The sequence below is a fragment of the Bidens hawaiensis genome, unplaced genomic scaffold (genome assembly GCF_021521415.1).
Source record: "Bidens hawaiensis isolate Kalapana, Puna unplaced genomic scaffold, B.hawaiensis_p1.1 tig00076379_1, whole genome shotgun sequence".
NCBI classification, from domain to species: domain Eukaryota; kingdom Viridiplantae; phylum Streptophyta; class Magnoliopsida; order Asterales; family Asteraceae; genus Bidens; species Bidens hawaiensis.
In genome coordinates, this window is record NW_027503174.1 from 21,988 (window position 1) to 38,572 (window position 16,585).

General features: G+C 37.6%; 1 pseudogene; it reads left to right on the top strand.

Annotated features, from left to right (window-relative positions):
- The first annotated feature begins 387 nt into the window (after window positions 1-387).
- Window positions 388-16,572, top strand: LOC143606650 (DExH-box ATP-dependent RNA helicase DExH7, chloroplastic-like; annotated as a pseudogene).
- Window positions 16,573-16,585: the final 13 nt, after the last annotated feature.

Genomic DNA, 16,585 nt, shown 5'->3' on the forward strand with positions numbered 1-16,585 from the left:
AATTGTTTTTCAATAAAAACGTCATAAAAAAAAGTTATGGACGTTTTAAAATGATGAGGGAATTTGGCATGTGCCTTGCATGTGGAGAGAGAAAGTGAACAAAATGTGTTATTTCCTTTATGTCCTTCCCCTTATTTTCACACATGATTCCGCTTAAACTAATTTCAACCTGTTCAAAATAAATGGACAAGATTACTTCTTATCCTTCTTACAAAAACTATACTTTTTATTATAACATAACCCATTATTATTATTATTATTATTATTATTATGTGGAGCGAAGATGAAATAAAACTGTCCGTTATTCGAAGCCCAAGAGGCCCATTCTACGTTGCGTAATCGCACTACACAATAATCACTGCAACTTCTCTGGCGAGACACACAAACATGGTTCCGAAGAAACAGAAACAGCAGAAGCAGAAGTCATCATCTTCTTCTTCTTCTTCTTCTTCTTCTTCATCCAAAAGCAAGCCGCAGTCTTCTACTGGTGGTGGTCCTAAGCTCCAAATATCCGCCCAAAACGAAAACCGCCTCCGACGCCTTTTACTCAACTCCGCGCGTTCAACTCCGCTACACGAAGACTCTTCTTCTAATTCTAATCTTACCAAGGCACAGAAGGCGAAGAGGCTACACTCCGTTTACGAGAAGCTGTCCTGTGAAGGCTTCACTGATGATCATATTGAACGTGCTCTCTCTCTCATCTCAAGGTATATGTATGTATGTTTTCAATTTCAGTTATCTTCATTTTGTAATTCAACTCATTGTGTGTTGATAGGACAAATGCAGGTTTAAACCTAGGGTTTTATGTATTGCTATTTGTTATATTGAAATTGGATAATTATTGATGTAATCATCTCACAGTTGACACAATAGGACTTGTGTTATGAAACATATTCAGATTAAGTTTTGATCACTGCTTACTTAACAATTCTTTCAACTTACTATTGTGGATTCATTAGGTTTCTAGTTATGCTGGTCTCAAATGTGTGAAAGGACTAATGCATTTGCTGTATCTATACATTTTTTATGTTGTTGACATTCATGTTTATTGCTAAATAACCATAGTTATCAAAGGCACTAGGTGCACTCTAGGAGCATAAGCCTTGCCTGGGGGCCTAGGCACAAAAGAAAGTGAGTGCCTAAGAAAAAAAGTGCACTGAAATATATTATATTATGTACTAAAAATAATAGTATTCTTTATATAAAATAAACAAAAGCTATTATATAACATTTAGTATTATCTAATTAGTACCAAAAGTTCTAAAAGAGTCAAGATTCAAATGTAATTCCGAAGCTTGAATAACAAAAATGTTCAAGGTAAAGTACCAAAAGTTCAAAACATTAAAACCAAAAGTTCAAAAAGTAATAAATAATAAAGGTTCAAATGATCATTATTCTTGATTCGTCATCAATACCAATAGAGGTGTCGACAACTTCAAGAACCGAGGGTCTAGGAACTAGAAGCGCATATATTGGGCCTTGCCTGGAAAATGGGCCTAGGCGCAAGAAGTGAGGGCTTTTAATAATTATGTAAATTTTCCGAAACGATTACAAGGAAACACTTCAAGTATTACATAGATATCTCCTTCTGTTGTCTTTGTTGTTAGGTTCGGAGTCACACACAAACACGAATACAATAGTAAAACCGAAAGAATAAACGAAAGAGACACAAGGATTTAAGTGGTTCGGTCACGGTGTATGACCTACGTCCACTGTCGATAACTAGGGTTTTCTTATTATTGAGTGATACAAACTTACAAGTACAGGAGAGAATATATAGACTAGACAATTAGGGTTTAACCCTTTAATTAAACTGGGCCTGATTAGAGCTTTTGGGCTTGGCCAAAACTCAAACAGCTTAATCTCCTAATTCTGTCTATTCGTCTAAACCGGACCCGACCCATGATGGATCGGAGACCACAACATAACAATCTCCCACTTGGGCTTCGAGCCATCTTCTCTAAACCACCACTTGGATGCGTCAAACATTTCAACCTGCTCCCATTTGGAGACGTAAAATGTCTCCACCTGCATTGCCTTGTACATGTAAAATAAAACCCATCTGGTTTTGCACCTCCTAGTTACCCTTCGCCTTCTCAACATTATTCCTGAAGGCCTGCTGAAGCTCTGCACAGCTTCAGCTTATCCAGTATCACTGGCTTGGTGAACATATCTGCTGGATTCTTAGCACCTGAGATATTTTTCAAACTGAAAACACCATCACTGATCAAATCTCTGACAAAGTGATATCTCCTCCCGATGTGCTTAGTCTTCGAATGATAGACTGGATTCTTTGCAAGTTTCACTGCACTCTCATTGTCACAATATAAGAAGAACTCTGCCTGTTTCTTTCCCAACTCTTCAAGATAAGTTCTCAACCATACTAATTCTTTACTTGCTTCGGCTGCTGCCATATATTCTGCCTCAGTGGTTGATAAAGCAACACTTTTCTGAAGTCTGGACATCCAACATACTGCTGTTCCCCCAACTGTGAAAACATAACCAGTAGTGCTTTTAAACGTCTTCTTACATCCACCCAGATCAGCATCTGAATAACCCCTGAGAATTGTATCCTTCCCCTTAAAACATAACCCCAAACTGGAAGTACCCTTTAAGTATCTGAGTAACCATTTCACCGCTTCCCAATGTTCCTTTCTCGGATCCGACATAAAACGACTAACTACCCCTACAGCATGAGCAATGTCTGGCCGTGTACAAACCTTGGCGTACATGAGACTGCCAACAGCAGATGCATACGGAACTTTAGCCATCTCTGTTCTTTCTTCCTCTGTTCTGGGAGACTGGTCTTTGGTAAGTTTGAAATGACTTCCCAAAGGTGTGTTTCTCGGTTTAGTCTTCTCATCATTCATCCTGAATCTTTCTAACACTTTCCCTATGTATTTCTCTTGGGATAGTGTTATGGAGCCATCTTTCTTTCTGGATATACTCATCCCCAAAATCTGTTTGGCTGGACCAAGATCTTTCATCTCAAATTCATCAGACAACTGTTTCTTCAACTTACGAATCTCCTTCATATCAGATCCTGCAATTAACATATCATCTACATAAAGAAGTAGAATGATATATGAGCCTTTAAACTTCTTTAAGTAGCAGCAATGGTCGGCCTCGCATTTCTTGTACCCAGTTCTCACCATAAAATCATCAAACTTTAGGTACCATTGCCTAGGTGCCTGCTTCAGACCATACAAGCTTTTCTTCAATTTGCAGACCCATTTTTCTTTCCCGGCAACCTGAAATCCCTCAGGTTGTGCCATATAGATCTCCTCGTCAAGATCACCATGTAAAAATGCTGTCTTAACATCTAATTGCTCTAGATTTTTCTGCAGCAACAATACTTAAGATCAATCTGATGGTGGTCATCTTCACAACTGGAGAGAATATTTCATTATAATCAATTCCCTTCTTTTGCTGGAAACCCTTGACCACTAAACGAGCTTTGTATCGTTTAGACCCATCATGTTCTTCCTTGACTCTATAGACCCATTTATTCTGTAGAACTCTTTTATCTGGTGGAAACTTGGTTAAAACCCATGTCTGGTTTTTACTCAAAGAGTTCATCTCCTCCTTCATAGCATGCTCCCACTGGAGCGAATCTTTCAACTTAAGTGCTTCATAATAACTCTCTGGCTCACCATTTTCAGTTAAAAGGAGATAATTAACTGAAGGTTTGTAACGTACCGGCTGTTTAGAAACTCTGGTGGACCTCCTAACCCAGTGCTGAGGCGGGTCAGGTTCTTGTGGAGACTGTTCATCCTCAGACTCTGAACTCCCACTGTCAGAGACTCCCTCTGACTCTTCATTTCCACCAATATCATCATCTTCAAATTCAGGAACTGTGGTTTCTTCAGTTTCTGTCTCGGGTTCGGTAGCTGACTCAACTGTCTTTTTCTGAGCATCAATTTCATATTCAACCTGCTCTTTCTGAACCCTTGATTTTGAAGTGTTTCTATCTTTGTATAACTCAGCCTCATTAAAAGTTGCATGCTTGCTTCTGACTACTTTTCTGCTTTCTAAATCCCAAAGCCTGTAGCCCATTTCGTTTGACCCATATCCAATGAAAACATATTTTTTAGCTTTAGCATCAAGCTTGTCATTTTTCACTAGATCATAAGCGCTACACCCAAAGACTTTCAAATGCTTATAATCTGCAGCTTTACCTTTCCACTCTTCTTCTGGTGTCTTGAAACCCAGCGGTACTGACAATCCCCGGTTAATTAAATAAGCTGCAGTGTTAACTGCATCTGCCCAGAACGTCTTTGGAAGCCCGGCATTAAGTCTCATACTTCTTGCCCTTTCATTTAACGTCCTGTTCATTCGTTCTGCCACTCCATTTTGTTGAGGAGTGCCAGGGACTGTAAAGATCATCCGAATACCGTACTCTTCACAATAATCACGGAATTCTTTGCTAACGTATTCACCACCGTTATCCGACTTCAAGCATTTCACCTTCAAATCAGTTTCCAATTCAACAGCAGTTTTCCATTTCTTAAAAGTATCAAAAACATCAGATTTATTTTTAAGAAAGTAAACCCATACCTTGCGTGTCGAATCATCAATGAAGGTGACATAATAGTGCGATCCTCCCAAAGAAGAGACTGAAGTTGGTCCATAGACATCAGAGTGAATAAGCTCCAATTTCTGAGCTTTCGGTTGTTTTCCGGTCTTCACAAAAGATACTTTCTTCTTTTTACCGAAAACACATGGTTCACAAAATTCAGATTCAACCTTCTTCAGTTCTGGAATTTTTCCTCTAGCAACGAGCATTTTCATCCCTTTTTCACTCATGTGGCCGAGTCGTTGGTGCCACAAACTAGACTGACTCGGTCCACTGGTCACTGCATTTACCCCATCAGCTGGAATTTCAACCATGTATAAAGTGCCCTTCTTTTTACCTCTGGCGATCACAAGATTCCCTTTCACAACTTTCCATTTACCCCCACCAAACATAACATCATATCCTTGGTCATCTAACTGCCCAACAGAAATTAGCTTTCTTCTAAGGCTAGGAACGACCCGAACATCCTTTAGAGTCCATGAGGTGCCCAATGAAGTTTTTAGTTCAATATCCCCCATCCCCGTGATATCAACAGCATGATTATTAGCCAAACGAACTTTACCAAAATTACCTGTTCGGAGATTCTTCATCTTCTTCGTGCTATAAGTGGCATGAAAATATGCACCAGAATCCATAATCCATGAATCTGTTGATTCTTCAACACAGCAGATAATAGTCTCTTCTGAACCTTCTGAATCATCTGAACCGGTGGCCAGATTAACTTCCTTCTTAGATTCTTTCTTTTATTTTGAAATTGAGGGGTTAGGGCATTGGTTTCTGAAATGCCCAATTTCTTTGCAATTCCAACACTCAATGTCTTTTCTGGGCTTTGACTGACTTCTTCTTCTAGACTTTGACCTACCCCTGCCATTACCTTTCTCTCTTCTCCTACCTCTCCCTTCGGTGCTCAATATAGAACTAGATGTCTCACCAGAATTCCTTCTTCTTATGTCCTCCCCTAAAATCAAATCCCGGACTCCTTCAAAAGTAAGCTTAGTATTCCCAGAAGAACTACTAACTGCAGTAACAGTCCCTGACCAACTTTCGGGTAACGAGGATAACAAGAGTAACGCTTGAACTTCATCATCAAACTTGATATCTGTTGGTGCATTTTGTGACCGTCGCTATGCAATTCAGACCAGCGGAACGCCACAGGCGAAGTTAGCACAACTTCGCCAACGGCGAAGTTAGCACAACTTCGCCAACGGCGAAGTTAGAACAACTTCTGCCTTAGGCGAAGTTGTCACAACTTCTGCCTTAGGCGAAGTTATCACAACTTCGCCATAGGCGAAGTTATGAACAACTTCGCCTACAGGCCCAAGCCCGTGAAGTTTATATATATATATGTGTGTCGTGTTTAGTTTTAGGTATCCAGAAATTAGAGTATTGTGTGTTACAGTTTATTTGTCTAAAGAGAGACCGAGAGTGAGAGTCGTGTGGGACGACCCGAGGTAGAGCTCACCTCGGGTCGGCCGTCATTTGTTTACGAGTTTGGTATGTAATTCGTTTTGATTATTATATAAGAATCTGCAGATTTGTTTATCCCGTTCTTGTATTTGTTCGTGTATTTGTTCGTGTACGTGTTTGTGTTCTTCATCTTTACACCAATAAACGAGTCTAGGAGGATTCCGCACTACTAGACCTCGTGCGGATCTCGTATCGATCGGCGACGCCCCGGGGGACCTACAAGTGGTATCAGAGCATTAGGCTCTTATGCTATGGTTCGAGATCTGCGTTTTGGTGTTTCTGGCACGTTTCTGTGCGTTTCTGGCCGAACAGCGCCGTAGGCGAAGTTATTGTTCATCAGGCGAAGTTGCCGTCACTGTTCGTAGGGTTTCAGCGAAGATATAAGGTCTGGCGAAGTTATGAACAGGCGAAGTTGACTTTAGGCGAAGTTGACTTTAGGCGGCGAAGTTATAGCCAGGCGAAGTTATGGACAGACGAAGTTAACTTTAGGCGAAGTTAACGAGAAAAAAAAAAAAAAGTATTTTGGTGTTTTCGTCTGTATGGCCAGGTGTACACGATTATTGTGAGACCGGAGATGTTGTTCCGTCAACGAGTGAAACTTGTTATCTCTGGGTCTTACGTGTGAACAAATACGTGTCAACTCTGGATATGGAGTTGAGTTTGTGAATGGGATATTGATTGAAACTGGATATTGACACATATTTAGGTGTTTGTGGGCAATAAAATTGTTGTTGCTCGAGGTTGACCAACTGAAGAAAGTCAAATTGAAGTGAAGGTTTTTGTCATTACTGGACTGCGGTCAGAGCATATTATTTATGTTATTTTCAAGGCGTTCGAGAATTGGATCCTGAAACGTGATGCTCATTTATTAGAGTGAAAATTCTGGAACAAGTTGGATTTAATCGGGAACTAAAGTGTTTATGTTCTTGATCGTTATCCCTGGTGATTGAAGATGCTTCGGATTAATTAATGGTCATGTGTTAGATTCTGTCAATGTGGTTTTGTGATGAAATTGATCACTTGATGTTGAGTAGTTGAAGATTAAACCTTATCGTATGCCGACGAGTTGGTGAAGTTGTGGAGGAAGCCCAACTTCACGTGTTGGTGAAGTCAGATGGACTCACGTGATTGGTTGAGATGATCTATTGGCACGAGGATGCATGCATTTCAAAGACCTCAATCGTTATAGTCGGAGAAGCTTACACTGAAGGGGAGATCTGATATGGAAGACGCTGGGTGACTGGTAGATTTGTGAAGCTATAGGACAGTTTCAGACACGGCTGGTTGATGGGCAAACAGAAGATCATCAGTTAAGAGGGAGTCTGTTGGTGCATGTTTTGTAACAGATGATCTTTTGTGTTTGTTAGAATTGAGAGCAACGGTCAAAGGGGAGACTGTTGGTGCATTTTGTGACTGTCGCTATGCAATTCAGACCAGCGGAACGCCACAGGCGAAGTTAGCACAACTTCGCCAACGGCGAAGTTGTAACAACTTCTGCCTTAGGCGAAGTTATCACAACTTCGCCATAGGCGAAGTTATGAACAACTTCGCCTACAGGCCCAAGCCCGTGAAGTTTATATATATATATGTGTGTCGTGTTTAGTTTTAGGTATCCAGAAATTAGAGTATTGTGTGTTACAGTTTATTTGTCTAAAGAGAGACCGAGAGTGAGAGTCGTGTGGGACGACCCGAGGTAGAGCTCACCTCGGGTCGGCCGTCATTTGTTTACGAGTTTGGTATGTAATTCGTTTTGATTATTATATAAGAATCTGCAGATTTGTTTATCCCGTTCTTGTATTTGTTCGTGTATTTGTTCGTGTACGTGTTTGTGTTCTTCATCTTTACACCAATAAACGAGTCTAGGAGGATTCCGCACTACTAGACCTCGTGCGGATCTCGTATCGATCGGCGACGCCCCGGGGGGGCCTACAATATCAACAGAAGACAAACGAGAAATAATAGTGTTGAAGTCATTAACATGAGAGGTAACAGATGCCCCTTCCTTCATTCTGGTGTTAACTAGCTGTCTAATCAGAAATACCTTGTTTGATGCAGAAGGCTTTTCATACATATTTGACAAGGCTTTTATAAGACCATACGTGGTAGTTTCATTTACAATATTGAATGCCACATTCTTAGCTAGTGAGAGTCTAATAACAGCTATGGCTTTTCTGTCAAGTACCTTCCACTCATCATCTTTCATACTTTCCGGTTTCCTCTCTTCTAGTGCTTCCATTAAGTCTTTCTGACATAGCAAATCCTCAATTTGCATTTTCCACCATCCAAAATCCTGACCATCAAACTTCTCAATCTTGATCTTTCCGTCCTCAGCCATTATCCAAACTGAGTTTTGATTACAGCAAACAACCAAACTACCCAAGGAATAAAAGGACTGGAAACTGATCAGAAAAAACGAACCAGCAGTTGCGGAACCCTAATCAGCGGCGGCGGTACTGTAGCGGCGGCGGTACTGTAGCAGCGGCGGCGGAACTGTAGCAGCGGCGGCGGAAGCGAAGCAGCGGCGGCGGAACTGTGTGTATAATCGAGAACCAGGCTCTGATGCCAATTATTAGGTTCGGAGTCACACACAAACACGAATACAATAGTAAAACCGAAAGAATAAACGAAAGAGACACAAGGATTTAAGTGGTTCGGTCACGGTGTATGACCTACGTCCACTGTCGATAACTAGGGTTTTCTTATTATTGAGTGATACAAACTTACAAGTACAGGAGAGAATATATAGACTAGACAATTAGGGTTTAACCCTTTAACTAAACTGGGTCTGATTAGAGCTTTTGGGCTTGGCCAAAACTCAAACAGCTTAATCTCCTAATTCTGTCTATTCGTCTAAACCGGACCCGACCCATGATGGATCGGAGACCACAACATAACATTTGTGGTTCTTGGTTTACAGTGCAGTTAAGACATGATATGATTTGTATATTGTTGTTAACTGAAGCAAATAAAATGGCAAGTATAGGTTCATAGTATATAAGGTCTGCAAATCTTTCTGTTTCTTTTGCTCAAAATATCAGAAAACTTGTCTGATATGTTCCATTTTTACTTGTTGAAAAGGAAAGTGCTACTTTTGAAGCTGCTTTAGATTGGCTATGCTTGATATTGCCGCCAAATGAGCTGCCCTTGAAGTTTCGCAGTAGTACTGCAGTTCTTCCAAATGACGGTACGGACATTTCTCATGTACTTTAATATGATTTAAGTTTATTGATATTATACTTTTTGTGCCTCATTAGGTGGCTCTGTGGGCATCATATCAACTGCACAAGATGACTGGGCCCCATTGCCTGACTCATCAGTTGCTACTGAACATGAAGTGGAAGAAATAGCAATCAAGAGTATAGTGCAGCGAAAAGTTGATACATTGGATTCTGTCCAGCAGTCTCAAGCGGATTGGATACGTCAATATACGGAGCAACAAGAAGAAGTGCTAATCAGATCATTTACCTTCTTATATAACAAACCTAATCATGTCATCCTTTTGTACAATATAATGTGTCACTGAAAGTGCAAACTAATGAAGTGTTGTTCTGCATTATTCGTAGGATGAATATGAATCTTGGGAAGATGCTGCGGTTGAAGAGGTACTGTTGATGCTATATGTTGATCTGTTATGAGAAATATAAGAAATCATGGTTCTTATTATCCAAGTTCAGATCTTCGCATCACCTTATTACTTCCATCTTCCACTAACAGTAAGTTACAGTTGTTTATAAAAGTGTTTAGCCTTTCAATCCCGTTAAAACATCCATCATAATTTGCACACTCAAATCCAGCTATACATGGCATGACACTTAAGTAGTATAGACTATTATGTGACCACTCAAATATTCTTTGCATGGCTTTCTCTTTTTAGACATCAGAGCCAAGAAGCTATGATATTATTCGAGAGGAATATCATAGTGCTCGGTTGCAAGCTATTAAGGCCAAAGAAAGAAAGGATAAGAAAGGCCAAGAACAATCTGGTCAAGTAATTCGTAAACTTAAACAGGAGATATGGCTGCCCTAGGTTGGTTTAATTCATTGTTAATACGTTTAATTTCATTTCTCTGTATAATTTACATAATGTGAACACGACATGCAGGCATATCGGTTGATACATTAGCTGCAGAATTTGAGGGTCGTCAGCGTGCCATGGAGAACAAAAACGTTGAAGCTATAATAGGTGGAGAAGATGGTTGCATGTAATTTACTGTCGAGCAAGTGGGCCCACAGGATAATGAAAAGGTTACAGATAATTGCTCTACCGATGAGGTGTCGTTAAATGTTCTCAGTCAAGATGCAGACGAGGACTCAGGAGATATTGAGCTTGGTGATATGTTTCTAGAAGATTCATCATCTGGTCAAGTTTTGCCTCCGGAGATTGTGGAGATGCAAAAGAAGGAGAAAATGAAAGAGTTAACAAGTGAAAAGAATTTGGAAAAATTGGAAGGAATTTGGAAAAAGGTGATGCTTGCTTTCATGAGTTTGTTTTGGTGTTTCATATGGTGCTAATTACTCTTGATTTATGTCTATGGGGTGTTTATTAGAGGCGGCAAGAATGGGCAGGTTCAGTGGGTTGGATAATGGGTCAAATCTAGTAGTTTTTGGCTAGGATCACTAGTTGTCCAGATTTGTAAAATTTGTATTGAAAGTTATGTCAATAATGATTACATAAATCATAGTAGTTCAGCAATAATCTTATTTCTTAAATATAGTGGTTTAGAAGGTTTTATGTACTAAATCACACTTTGGGCAGCTTTCGACTTGTTCTACCAATTTGACTCGCTTTCTTATTAGCTTCTTTTTATTACACATGTTTGATACGTTAAAGAGAGATATAACTCAAAGTTGCCGCCTCTAATGTTTATGGTTATCTCGCTCTATTTTTCTTTTCTGGATTATCAGCTCCCTCATCACATTTTCTCAGATATATAACATTTTTTAAACATATATATGCTAACCAAAATAATTTAGGGTGTGGATAGTACAAGGAAACAAAAGATGTCCATTGTAAATGCGTGGAGCCTTTAGGAACAAGTAGGTACTCAATACAATTTGTAAACAGTTGTTACAAATCATAGTCATTAGCTCATTACTTCCAGATAGAAGTTTGCATAATGACTATCAGCTATCTCATGAATTTATGTATGCATGAAAACTATGATACTACTCAGAGCACCTTTTCTTGTCTATCATAATTTAAATTTCTCTTCAAAATACTGGTCTTGTAATCAAGTATCATATTCCATATAGGGGGAGCCACTAAAGATTCCTAAGGCCATTCTTCAGCTGCTTTGTCAAAGATCTGGATGGGAGGCACCAAAATACAATAAAGTACAAGGCACAAGAGATGGAAGTAGTTACAGTGTGAGTGTGATACGTAAAGCTAGTGGCAGGGGTAAGAATAGAAAAGTTGGAGGACTAACTACTCTTCAACCGCCTACTCCTGGAGAATCATTTCAAACTGCTGAGGTATTCTGCATGATCCTTTTAATTATAAAACTTTGGCTTTATATCACTTTACCATGTTTGCATTAGATTGTGATGGTTTGGATTTGTCAACATGTGACTGTCACCTCTGTTTAACATGGGTACTTACACGAAAGCTACTGATGATTTTCTTCGCATTTCTTATATTTTTGTGTTTAGGATGCACAAAACAGAGTTGCTGGATATGCTTTGTATGAGCTCTTACCTACCTGTACACTTGATGATGACAGATCCATATGCTTCACTTGTTCTGCAATGGCTGGAAGGTAACTTTTGGAACCAAAAATAGAAATGTTAAGACTTAGCAGTATTTTCTTTTCAAATTGAAATTACTATTAACTTTGGCATATGATCCAATAAGTGTAAAACTTGCAGGGGACTTATCAGGAGATGTGAAAAACACTGAAGTTGACAGAAGGGCAGGCTTTGTGGATTCTTTGCTTAATGCTGATGCGTCTGATGCTGTTGTTTTTGAAGATCTATTGGATACTTCTAATTCTCAAATATCTCATGTTCAAGAAGATAAAAATTCAAGAGACGTTGGTATTGATAAAAATGCTGGAAGTATGTTTTTGGTTTGTTCTAGAAGAATCTATATTTTTGCTTGCAGAAGCCACCTGTTTTAACATATACACTTCCTTCCATTGATCCATTTTGTAGGTACTGACTATCATAAACAGGTGGAGAGTTCTTATCTTAAAAAGCAACAAGAGAGTAAAAGAAATATGAAGAAGTATGAGGTTAGCATACTTACAGTTAGTTTAACTCTTTTGTCGGCTTGCTTTAAGATAACATGGTGTTTGATCAGTTATGGACTTATGGGTAACTTATTTTGTATGCATTGTTTTTGCAGGACATGTTGAAATCTAGAGCTACACTTCCCATTGCAGAACTGAAAGGAGACATTTTGCATTTGTTAAAAGACAATGATGTCCTTGTTATCTGTGGAGAAACAGGTTGTGGAAAAACAACTCAGGTAAATTTAAAGCTTTGTTGATTTTAGTGCTTTGTCCAGTGTTTATTTTTGTACTTAATACAAGACAAACATTAACTAGTGTTTCATGTAGGTGCGTCTATTTATCTTGGATGACATGATTGAGCAGGGGCATGGTGGGATTTGTAATATTGTGTGCACACAACCAAGGAGAATAGCGGTTAGTCAACAGTTTGTAATATTATGCATGCACATAGATTATATTATTCGCAAAGCAATTGTAATAATAGCACAAGTTGATACATATATAACCTTTTCAATTTTTATTCTATAGGCGATTTCTGTTGCTGAAAGAGTTGCAGATGAGCGCTGTGAATCTTCGCCAGGTTCTAAAGATTCTTTGGTTGGTTATCAAGTATGTCTTGATAGTGCCAGAACTGAGAGAACAAAACTTCTGTTTTGTACTACTGGCATTCTGTTGAGGATGATTGTGGTATGCTTTCCTTTTAAGTAACTTTAATTCTACTTGAAATTGCAGATTTTTATTTTAGTACTCGTCATTTCATGTGAATGCTTTACTTGTATTTTTTACACTTATGTGATTTTACATTTATGTGGTTTGTCAAACACATATAACCTGTTGGAATTAGTTTCAAACTAATTAGTCTGGACCACGCTTCTTTAACTGCTATAAATCTAGTATTTCTTACTCTCTGTAATTCTCTTTATGAAACACTAGAGATTATACTAAGGCTTATGATTCAGTTATCTATAAAAGTTTCATATATAACAGGAATCCTGTTGCTATAGTATCAGTATTATTTTTTATTATTTCAGTTTTTAGTCTTTTTCAATTTCAAACTGCAGGGAAACAAAAGCTTTGCTGATATAACTCATGTCATAGTTGATGAAGTGCACGAAAGGTCTCTCTTGGTGAGTTAGTGAGATTACAGTTTGTATATGATCTACTTTGTTGCTATGTCAGTTTTCATTTAAGTGTATGTCATTTAAATTCTGTTTTTTTCAAGGACTATTTCATCTGTTCCTCATACTATGAGATTAACATGGTTTCATATTATCAACTTAGGTAATTACATTTTATGGTGTAATTAGTTATTTCTGATATCTTTTACTACCATATAGTATGTACTTGAAAACAGATGGGTGCGACTATAGTCTGATTTTCAGATGTCTTTTTTCTATAACTCTTCACTTTGTAACAGGGCGATTTTCTACTAATTATTTGAAGAGTTTTATTGAGAAGCAATCTGCCCAACGCACACAACAAAGGCTGAAAGTTATCCTTATGTATGTTTAGATGAACAATGATATTTTCTCATTTTAACGGTGCAATGTTTTACATACTGTATTAATGAATTGATGTGTTTTGCAGGTCTGCAACAGTTGATTCACAACTTTTTTCACATTACTTTGGTGACTGTCCTGTTATACATGCACAAGGCCGAACACATCCCGTGACAACCCACTTTCTTGAGGATATTCATGAAAATCTCGATTACCGACTCGCTTCAGATTCCCCAGCTTCTTTGAGATCTGATACACCAAAGCAAAAGGTATCTTTACCCCTTTCTTGCGTTAATAGGCCTGTAAACGAATTGAACGATCACGCACGGATCATGTTCGTGTTCGTTCATTTAACTTTAGCCGAACAAACGATCGAACATGAACAATTAAACAAATGGTGTTATCCTGTTCATGTTTGTATATGTCTGTTCGCTAACAGTATAAAAGAACAGTCACGAACGCAAACAAACGGACATAACTGAACATAGATGAGGATGAACCAACATAACTGAGCTAAAACCAACTGAATGTAAATGTGAATGACAATGTGTCAGACCTAATAAGTTATTAAAACTAGATGAAATTGTAATGTGCCTAAAGAGTTTAAATGCATATTAACAAACGAAAACGAATGGACTTAAACAAACGTAAACGTAAGACCATAATGAATGTAAACGAACGAACATAAAAGAACTTGAATGAAAGAACGTAAATGACTGTTCACAAACATAAATAAACTAACGAGACATGTGTTCATGTTAGTTTATTTAACTAAATAACAAAAAAATGTTTACGAACTCCCCGACGGACGGTTCACGAAGGGTTCACTGACAACAAGGCTATGCATTAATAAGTCAAATAGATTCTCTAGAATTCATTGGGTCTATACTGTAAATGTTCCAAGTTCGAAGGGGTAAAAGTCAAAAAGCTGAAAAACTAGTCTCGTCATGCACACATTCCTCTTTATCATTCTCATTTGTTTGTGCATGTCTGTAAAAATTGTCTTTTCGTTTTTATTCTTTTTAACATTAATACATGTGTGTCTCACATATTAATAAAATCAAATTTAATAAAGCATTGATAATTTCAGGGTGCAGTTGTTGATAATCACAGGGGAAAGAAAACCTCGTCTTATCTGCATGGGGTGATGAATCTGTTTTATCCAAAGGTTATTCAAACCCGTATTATGTTCCAGAAAACTACCAAACATACAGCGAGCAAACACAGCAAAATATGGTAAATGCTCATAATAATGCTTGAAAAATCTGGTAAATGTTCTTAATACACTTGTGTGGAGTTTAATTTTGCAGATTCTGTTACTGTCTGAACAGAAAAAGTTGAATCAAGATGTTATTGATTATGATCTTCTAGAAGACCTTATTTGTCATGTTGATGAAACTTACCCTGAGGGTGCAGTATTGGTGTTTCTACCAGTAAGTCCTTTGATTAATTATGTTATGATTTAATCTATTGTTGTTTATTTAAGATGGGTTAATTTAGTTAAATGTAACAGGGAGTTTCTGAGATTCACACATTGCTAGACAAGCTAGCTGCTTCTTACCAATTTCGTGGAGCAGCGTCTGATTGGATTTTACCATTGCATTCATCTATTGCATCATCTGAGCAGAAAAAGGTGTTCTTAAGACCACCTGATGATATTCGTAAGGTAAATACACTATATTTTAATATTGGTTTTGAAATGAGCATATGATATAAATTTTACAAGGAGAATAGATCCTTATATGATATTATTTGGTTACTTCCCAATTGTTATCAAGTGCGTCAAAGATAAAATTTAAAGATTACTAATAAAACATGCTTTGAGGTTAAAAAAAGGTTGGAGAGACTATTTTGATAAGTTTTTGGTTAAACGAACTGAAAAATTTGCCAGCTCGGTTACAGTTCATGATTACGAGGACTGGCTGCTAACTGAAAACAAAAAAAATAAAGTTACTTGTTTATATCTATATGTGTGTATGTGCATGCTTGTATAAACCACATTGTTTACTATCCCAAGAAAAAAAATTGAAACAAGCGTAATTGTGCATGTAATTTGTTGTTTCTATTGGGCTTGCAGTTAAAATATTTACTTTACTCATTAGCCGTTTTTGGAAGGGGATTATCAATCTACCATTGGGAGGAGTATTAAAATTTGTTTTGAGGATGTTTTAACCTTTCAAGAATTTCTAATTTCTTGTCCACAATAAAGTCTATAATCATTTCAACTTTCTCTTCATGCTTTTGGAAAATTATTAAGTGTGTGTATTTACATTTGAAACGTATTTGTTTAGAAGAAAACAGTTTATTGGTTAAATGAATAAAAACAATTTGTTAGGTTTATCATTTTATGTCAGGTTAAAAAAATTGTCAAACTGACACTACCTGTTAATTATCCATGAACACCTTTAAGCTACAGTTGTATCTGTTATTCTTAAATTTATCCTTATTAAAGGGCATGTTAGTTATTTGTCAAAACATTCTGTATTAACCTTTGTACCAAGTCAAACCCATTTGTTTCATAAATGAGGTAGTTTTAATTCTAACATCAAACATATATATATATATATATATATATATATATATTATCCAAATGATACATTGTACATTCTAAAGTAATCAATTATCTATCATCAGTTCCAAATAATTTGTTCCTAATGTTCATGTGATTGATTCTGTAAATTGCTCTTATTTTCAGATTATAATAGCCACTAACATTGCCGAAACTAGTATTACAATAGATGATGTAGTCTATGTCATTGACTGTGGTAAGCATAAGGAGAATCGTTACAACCCACGCAAGGTTTGTCAAGTAT